The following is an 8,671-nucleotide window of genomic DNA, read 5'->3' as shown; positions in this document are numbered from 1 at the left end:
TCGAAGGAAATCATCAACAACTTTGAGGTTGTGAGTTCGAGTCCTGTCATGGACAAAAAGCCAAAAAGGGTGTGTGTGTGTGTGTGATGTCCGAAAAAAGAAAAGAGATAATGAAAATGCATCATTCCATGACTCGAGAAGTGCAAGTGACATGGTATATCACAGTAGTGAGAATAGAAACAAAAGATATCAAGATTAAGAACTAAAAATTATTCCTATTAAAGTGTCAGTGTATCATATATCAGACAGGTAACATAATCTGCTAACATTCAGGGGTATCGTATCACCTTCTTCCTGGTACTACAAGACGTATCGACTTTTCGCTTGTTCTTTGTCAACTGATGGACTACAACACCTGTAATTGTTTTAAAAAGATCGGAACAGATACTTTTATGTACATACTCAGATAAGATGGGATGATTATAAAGAAACTGTTAACACTTAAAAATAGGGGTGATAAAACAGGCATGTTAACCACGCAGGCTTGCCTGAGCGGCCACCGAGTTGCCCAATGAAGCACGCCACCCGGGTTCGATTCTTTCTTGGCTATGCCAAATCGTTCAAATAGGGAATGTAACTAGAGGGTGCGTATAATGCGCAATTCATCCAGTACCAGGTCTCGTGCTCGGGGAACTTGATTACTTGAGATTTACCCTCTATGGGGGAGCCAATGTGCTCGTTCATAGGGGGTTTCCTTGCCAATTTTCCTCGCCAATCCAAAAAAACAGCCATCTTGATAACGGGTTGGGCCAACCACAACGAATATCTTTACGTTTTTTTAACCGTCTTATATCATATATGCATTTTAATAGATTGTCAAAATGCATAAGAATATATATAAAAACTTACCATCATCAGCAGGAGTTTTCTGGGGCCTGTGGAAGGCGTCTGGTGGTTCAAAGGGAGTCTTCAAATGCTCCGGAGCTCTAAAATATAATCCCATAAGAAGGCTATAATCTATAATTCGTTGAGATTCTAAAAACAGAGTCGAGATATATTTGTTTGAAACGGAAGTACAGAGAATTACTATAAACCGTATTATAAATAGAACTAAGAAAATGCTCCAATATATTAATCTTACTAAAAAGCGCATCATGTAGTGACTTTTGTCCATACTGAAATCATAAGCATGATCAAGGTCTTTTAAACTGGTACTCTTCAATATCATCCTTATTGTGTACTTCTTCCATGACAAGAACCCTTTAAATCATAGCAACAGTGTATCCGTAGTTCTGTGTAAAACATATTTCCCATGACCACAAACAGTACCTATAAGCGAAAACAGAACAAAATAAATTATAATGATCACGATAAACTCCCATAGACCATCATCCCCACATATGGACATCATATAATTATTTGCAACATCTAACTTCAACATCTTCCTCATATTCCTGAAAGATGAACTCCATCATGATGTATTCAGAGTTCAGACTAAACAAACATCAACATAAACAATAGTGTATTGTATAAAACTTCCTAACACATCAATGAAACTCGAGTTAATTAGACACAAAACATGATTTTCCTCACCATAATATCCTTATCTTTACCGCAAGGCACCAAGAATGAAGACAAGGTTCATTAGATAGATCCCACTAAACCACTTGGGCATAGCCCAGTGGCCACCGAGTTTTCTGTGAAGCAAGAGACCCAGGTTCGGATCTTGGTAACACCCAAGATTGAATTAAAATTAGTTCTTGACTGGAGGGGACGCCAATGTGCGCAATTCACCCAGTTACGGGTCTCGTCGCTCGGGGGCTAGTCACCCAGGGGTTTTACTCACTACTGGGGACCCAATGTGGTTGTTTCTAGGGAGGTTTCCTCTGCGAACCAAAAAAAAATTATAACTTAGGGAGGGTAAGTGTTTGTTGAGGTGTGGAGACATTTAAACAAGATGGAAAAAGAGCCACTAAAAGTGAGTTAAAGTGTTGCACGAATTTTGCAGATTTCGGGATGCGTGAAGACTGAATTCCAGGGAGTGATGCGGCGCATCACTCTTGGATGCGGCGCATCCATGCAGCATTTTGGCCCGAAGGTTTGTGATGCGGAGCTTTAAAGGGATACGGTGCATTTTTGGCAAATGATGCGGCGCATCATGAGGAGATGCGGCGCCTCTCCTGTCTGGCAGCAAGTGGGCAACTTGCTCACATGGGATCCGGATTTGATTAACCAAGTTGTCACTTTAGGTGCAAAGTAGGTTACTTTACACCTTGTTTTATGGCTGTGATCATGCATATGCAAGGGTGTAAAGAGGATCAAGTTGGCCAGTTGATGGTTCCTTGATGATTCCTTGAAGCATGCTTATGTTTCTTGTTTCTTCTATAAATAATCCTCATTGTAACTCATTGTAAACTCACCACCACGAAATTAATCAATATAGAACACTCTTTGGTTGGCCGTTGACTAGAGCAATCATAAAAGATTGCATATAACCACGTTAAATTTCCGTGTTTTTATCATTCTTGCTAGCTTTATAATCTTTTCACTATATTTTCGTTTATTGGAAGTGGGTTGATAACTTGGGGTTATCTAGTCTTGTTTGGTCTCACCTAGTCGGGTTTCCTAACAAGTGGTATCAGAGCTATCGGGTTTACAAGTTTTTCGGGAACAATGGCGGAAAAGAGTGATGTGAAGATCGATCGGTTTGATGGAACCGACTTTAGTTTTTGGAAGATGCAAATGGAAGATATGCTCTATCAAAAGAAGCTTTACCAACCCTTGAAGGGTGTTAAGCCGGAGGGAATGGACCAAGGCGAGTGGGATTTGTTGGATAGGCAAGCCCTAGGAGTTGTTCGGCTTTCTTTGGCCAAGAACGTCGCTTACAACATTGTGGGTGAAACCACAACTGCGGGATTGATTGCGGCTTTATCTAACATGTATGAAAATCCATCCGCTTTGAACAAGGTTTTCCTAGTTAGGCATTTGGTGAACGCTAGAATGATGGAGGGGTCCTCGGCGGCGGATCATGTGAACGAATTTAATTTGATTTTAACCCGGTTGAAATCTGTTGATATTAAATTTGATGATGAGCTAGAGGCGTTGTTTTTACTATCTTCATTGCCCGATAGTTGGTCCGGTTTAGTAACGGCGGTTAGTGGTTCATCCGGAACTACTAAACTCACTTTTGAAGGAATCCGCGATTTGATTCTTAGCGAAGGTATTCGTAGGAAAGATTCGAATAAGAGTTCGGGTTCGGTTCTAAGTGTTGGTCGGGGAAGATCTAAGTGCGAAGTCCGTCAAAGAGCAAGAGTGTGGTGTGTTGGAATTGTCAACAAGTCGGTCACTATAAGTCTAAGTGCCCGAGTCTAATGTCGGGTGGGAGTTCAACGAATATGGTGATTAAAGATGCGTTGTTGTGCCAAGAAGATGTTCTTGACGAATCTTGGATTTTAGATTCGGGTGCCTCGTGTCATGCTACCCCATACATGAACGAGATGTTGAATTTCAAGTCGTATTCCGGCAAGGTTTGAGTCGCGAATGGGAGTACACTTGATGTTGCGAATATTGGTGATCTTGTGGTTAAACATACTTGGATCATGAGGAACGTGAGGTTCATTCCAATGCTCAAGAGTAGGTTAATCTCAGTTGGGCAATTGGATGATGATAAGTGTCATGTCCTATTTGGAGATCAAAGGTGGAAGGTGTTTAAGGGAGGTCATGTGGTTGCTCGCGGGTACAAGAGGGGGGCCATGTTTATGGTTGAAGAATGGCTAGGTGATTTCGTGGGTATTAGAAATCCTAGCATGCTAATGCTTTCCGGGTTTGTTGAGGGATCTTGTTTGAGTGGGAGCTCAAGGGAAGTCGAAGCTAGTGAAGATTCAGGACGAATTGGTAATACTAGAGCTTTCGTTACTTCAAGTAGATCTTCTCCAATGACAACTTTGTTGCAATCGGGCGAAGAAGATGAACAAGAGATTTTCTTGAGAGTCACTGTTAAAGAAACATCCGTACAGTGGGAGTTGGCTCGTGGTGGAAATTGGGTTTGTCAAAAGACGTGCGCGCGTATGTAGTCGGTGTTCCAATGGTGAAAGCTAAGGCGGTTATGTGGAAGATCAAGGGTGTGATTGCATTCTCACACGGTTGCCTTGATGGGATTGTCCACATGTTTGATCTACCGGCGGGTTTATTCTTTGTTGGAAAGTTGAATCGGGTGGATGTTATAGTGAACGGGTGGATCGCTTGGGCGATGAGGTTAATTGGGTTGGGTTGGACTCAAACGACCCGTTATCTCCTAGACTAAGGAGACAGGTGTCATAGCCAAAGAGTTGTTGTTTGTCGTTTTGTTTTCCCAACCTAGTAACATGAAGATCAAATTATAGCTCAGCAGATTTTTTGGTGTCGAAAGACTACACTTGCTCGTTGGTTAACGAGAGAAGTGCGGCGTGACTCGGATGCAAATCTGACGGTATCAAAAGGAGGTGTAATTAGTGGGTCAAGTTGTTACTGTGGGATGATAATGTTATTAGGCGAGTTTAACGAAGAATGGGTTTGTTCAAAGTCTCCAAGTGGGAGATTTGTTGAGGTGTGGAGACATTTAAACAAGATGGAAAAAGCGCCACTAAAAGTGAGTTAAAGTGTTGCACGAATTTTGCAGATTTCGGGATGCGTGAAGACTGAATTCCAGGGAGTGATGCGGCGCATCACTCTTGGATGCGGCGCATCCATGCAGCATTTTGACCCGAAGGTTTGTGATGCGGAGCTTTAAAGGGATACGGCGCATTTTTGGCAAATGATGCGGCGCATCATGAGGAGATGCGGCGCCTCTCCTGTCTGGCAGCAAGTTGGCAACTTGCTCACATGGGATCCGGATTTGATTAACCAAGTTGTCACTTTAGGTGCAAAGTAGGTTACTTTACACCTTGTTTTATGGCTGTGGTCATGCATATGCAAGGGAGTAAAGAGGATCAAGTTGGCTAGTTGGCAACTTGCTCACATGGGATCCGGATTTGATTAACCAAGTTGTCACTTTAGGTGCAAAGTAGGTTACTTTACACCTTGTTTTATGGCTGTGATCATGCATATGCAAGGTGTAAAGAGGATCAAGTTGGCTAGTTGATGGTTCCTTGATGATTCCTTGAAGCATGCTTATGTTTCTTGTCTCTCCTATAAATAATCCTCATTGTAACTCATTGTAAACTCACCACCACGAAATTAATCAATATAGAACACTCTTTGGTTGGCCGTGGACTAAAGCAATCATAAAAGATTGCATATGACCACGTTAAATTCCCGTGTTTTTATCATTCTTGCTAGCTTTATAATCTTTTCACTATATTTTCGTTTATTGGAAGTAGGTTGATAACTTGGGGTTATCTAGTCTTGTTTGGGCTCACCTAGTCGGGTTTCCTAACAGTGTTTGCCACTACTTAAAATTTAAGGCATGATCATATGTTCTCCACATATGTAATGAAAAAAAAAAAAAAAAAAAAAAGGTGTATGCCATCACCAGCTAAACAAGTACCTGAAGACCATAGGACAATGGCATCCTTATTTTTGCCCGTTCACCTCACACAGAGGACCTGGTGTAATTTTGCCAACGACGAACCTGTAAATTAAAACATGAGCTTGCTAACAATATGAACTAGAGTCACCTTTCATTATTAAATTGGTTGAAAGCAGGAATAAATGACCTGGAACCGACAACTGGTATATAAAATGATCTAATTACAAATTTTCAGATAGTACAAGATTGGAAGTATTCAATTCCGAATAACTACTATTCAAATTTTAATAGATTTAGTTTAGGCTTCTTTTAAAATGCGACACATAATTACAATGGGTTGAAAAAAAGAAGATATTCAGAGAATCTTTTAATCAGTAGTAATGAAATCTGAATAACTATATATGCAAGAAAAGCACCACTCAGAACTCAGTTTAGCGTATTGATGTATTAAAGGTTATGTGTTGTTCTATTAGGTAAAGACAAGTGATAGTACTTAGTTATGTGCAGCCTGTGGTAGCGTTCCACTAAATAGACCTCTTACATTCATGTATAATCATTTTAGGACAATGTTAACACACAAAGTACAACAACAATAATACACAAACCCGCATATGAGGGGGTTCACACAAAGTGCACCATTTAAAAAGAATCCTAAACTAAATCTATTAAAGAATTATGGTGCATAAACATAGTTATTGTGTACATCCTCTCCATATAGAAATAGACTTGAGGGTATATGGTGATAGAACTAGAAGGTTCTAACAAATTTACTCCAAGTGTTATACAAATACAAATGATACACCTCAAAGCATACCTTTCTGTAAGAGTGTGTGTATTCTCTATTTGCTTGGTGTCTGACTTAGATTTTGTACTTACACTTCCAAAGTGTACAGTTCACCATAGAAGGTACTGACTATCAATGAAAGTATGGCATTTAAACTCAGTTTATGTACTTGATACCTAGATGTAGATTAAGCTTCAGATACTAGCTTTTATGACCTTCAAAAATGTCTGCATATTACTTCTATTTCTCTTCCATCGTATGAAATTTACGTTGTTGTCCCTTTATGTGTGACGACCAACATTATTCTTAGTCGTTTCTTTGATAAGAACTCCATGAATGTATTCCCTTTTACAGACTATAGTACTATTCTCACCTACTTCACTTTTTCCTTCATCCGCGCAATGAGATAAGATGTCAGTATTATTTTCAAAAGCAGAGAACTCCATTGCATAATCCCCAATGCTACCATCATCTACGTCCAACGATAGTCTCTTGCTTGATCTTCGACTCGAGTGTCCAAAAATTCTATTAATGGAAATTTTCTCAGATAGGCTATGGCCTATACTTCAAGTACCTTATCTACGGGTCTATTTATATATTCTTATAATGGAAGATACTTCTAAACAACCACTATGAGATTTCTTCTCCAAACATCATAGATGTTTCTATTTTTATAGCAGATCTCTCGTGGAGCTTCGTCGAGTATCAAAAAATAAAATCTACTACTAGCAACTATTATATTTATATGAGTAGAGATCAAGGTTATAAAACTCGCGACTCGGGGAGAATTCGGGGGAGAACTCGGATGTTGACTTTCGTTGACTTTTTAGTTTTTTAATATATTTTATATATATATTTAAGTTTAAAATAATGATTTATTAACTTATAGAGCCCATATATGTTAGTCTCATCCCATTTATTTTCTTCCTTAACTTTTTCTTCAACTCAAATTCCGGCCACTAACTTCCAATTTCAGCGATCTAATTTCATTTTCCAGCCCCCAAGAATATGAAAAAGTGAGAAACAAAAAAGAAAAAAGAAAATTTTGCAGGTTTGGAGTTGACCAAGGTTGACCGAGTTTGTGGCCGATTTCTTGTTTTCTCCATTCTGCCGATTTCTCCCCGAGTAGTCGGCCGAGTTTTGCAACCATGGCAGAGATAGGCAATACTATTGTTCTATCAAGATTGCAACTATGACTATATCACAAATTTGCATCCTTTGAAACAACAACAACCAAAAGTCCAAAAGTTGGAATATAATTTCCTACCACTTTATTACCGTAACAACCTGTCTTACATGAATAAAAAGATAAAAGCTTAAGCACCTTAAAGGTTCAAAGTTATGGGCTCTTATTGCTTTAACGTGTTAAAAATCTTATTGCTAGGAAAGTCCAAGCACATGGAACCGTCATTGACTAATCCTGCAAAATTTTTATAGAAAATGAAACTCAAGGAGAAGATGTCACAATAACATGAAGAATGTAAGAAGCTTGCAAAAAAATACAGCTGAATTCTGAAATTGTCTGTTTCTTCTGTATATCTACTTACATCGTAATATATAAACAGATCAACCTTTGACTTCGGCACTTAGTATAAACATAGCAGTTGAATAATAGATTGCTATTATAATACGGAGTACATTATTATAAATGATTTTGGGCATAAATACACCTATGAGAGACAAATAATAGGTTTACGTTAACCAAATCGATATGTGCCACACGATAGATGTAGGAAAACAATATATTATTTAATCTGGATATGAACATATGAATTCTCAATAAACTAGATATTCTATAATATTATATCGGATTATTAAGCATCACATATAAAGATACTCAAAGAATATATAATTTGAGACACAACTATATACTATTAAGTAATCATTATCAAATTTTTTAAAGTACTAACCAAATTTGAAATTCACAAGTATTAACGCTTTCAATGCGATGCACACAACATTCTGATGATATATTGCACTTAAATATTGACTAATTATTATTAGGTTCAACCATTCCACAGTCCATCTTTAACATTTCAGACTTTAGTAGTTTAATTTAAATCAAAAATTCGTGAATAGCATTACATTTATCTAAAGTTTTTTTTCCCAAAATATTCTAAATCCTTTTTTTTTAGAACAGCAAATTTGGGATCACTCGAGGGACTTAACCACCCGTTGCGATAAATCCTACATACACACAATCCTACATACACACAGTATCTAAAAACTTATGCGTACATAACATTATTTAACCACAAGAGTTTTAAATTCAATACAGCTACAATTTTGATACACAGTGGATGGAGAATACTATTATTCTAAATCCTATATAATCAAAGCTTAATTTGCATAAATTGTATACTTTACTGATATAAGGAACAATAACTGAATAACGCGAACTCAAGGAAAATTCAATATTACAAAACATATATACATACGAT

The 8,671-nt window shown here is 38.1% G+C and overlaps 1 long non-coding RNA gene across 1 annotated transcript; it reads right to left on the bottom strand.

The window, feature by feature from the left end:
• Nucleotides 1–699: 699 nt before the first annotated feature.
• Nucleotides 700–5,583, bottom strand: LOC139890838 (uncharacterized). The gene is made up of 3 exons (XR_011773456.1): nt 5,465–5,583; nt 1,082–1,269; nt 700–926 (listed from the first exon to the last, which is right to left on the bottom strand). It is a non-coding gene; the product is annotated as an uncharacterized lncRNA (long non-coding RNA).
• Nucleotides 5,584–8,671: the final 3,088 nt, after the last annotated feature.

The sequence above is a fragment of the Rutidosis leptorrhynchoides genome, chromosome 2 (assembly GCF_046630445.1).
Source record: "Rutidosis leptorrhynchoides isolate AG116_Rl617_1_P2 chromosome 2, CSIRO_AGI_Rlap_v1, whole genome shotgun sequence".
Taxonomy (NCBI): Eukaryota; Viridiplantae; Streptophyta; class Magnoliopsida; order Asterales; family Asteraceae; genus Rutidosis; species Rutidosis leptorrhynchoides.
The sequence above is the reverse complement of the archived record's forward strand: the minus strand, read 5'-3'. Positions and strand labels throughout refer to the sequence as shown.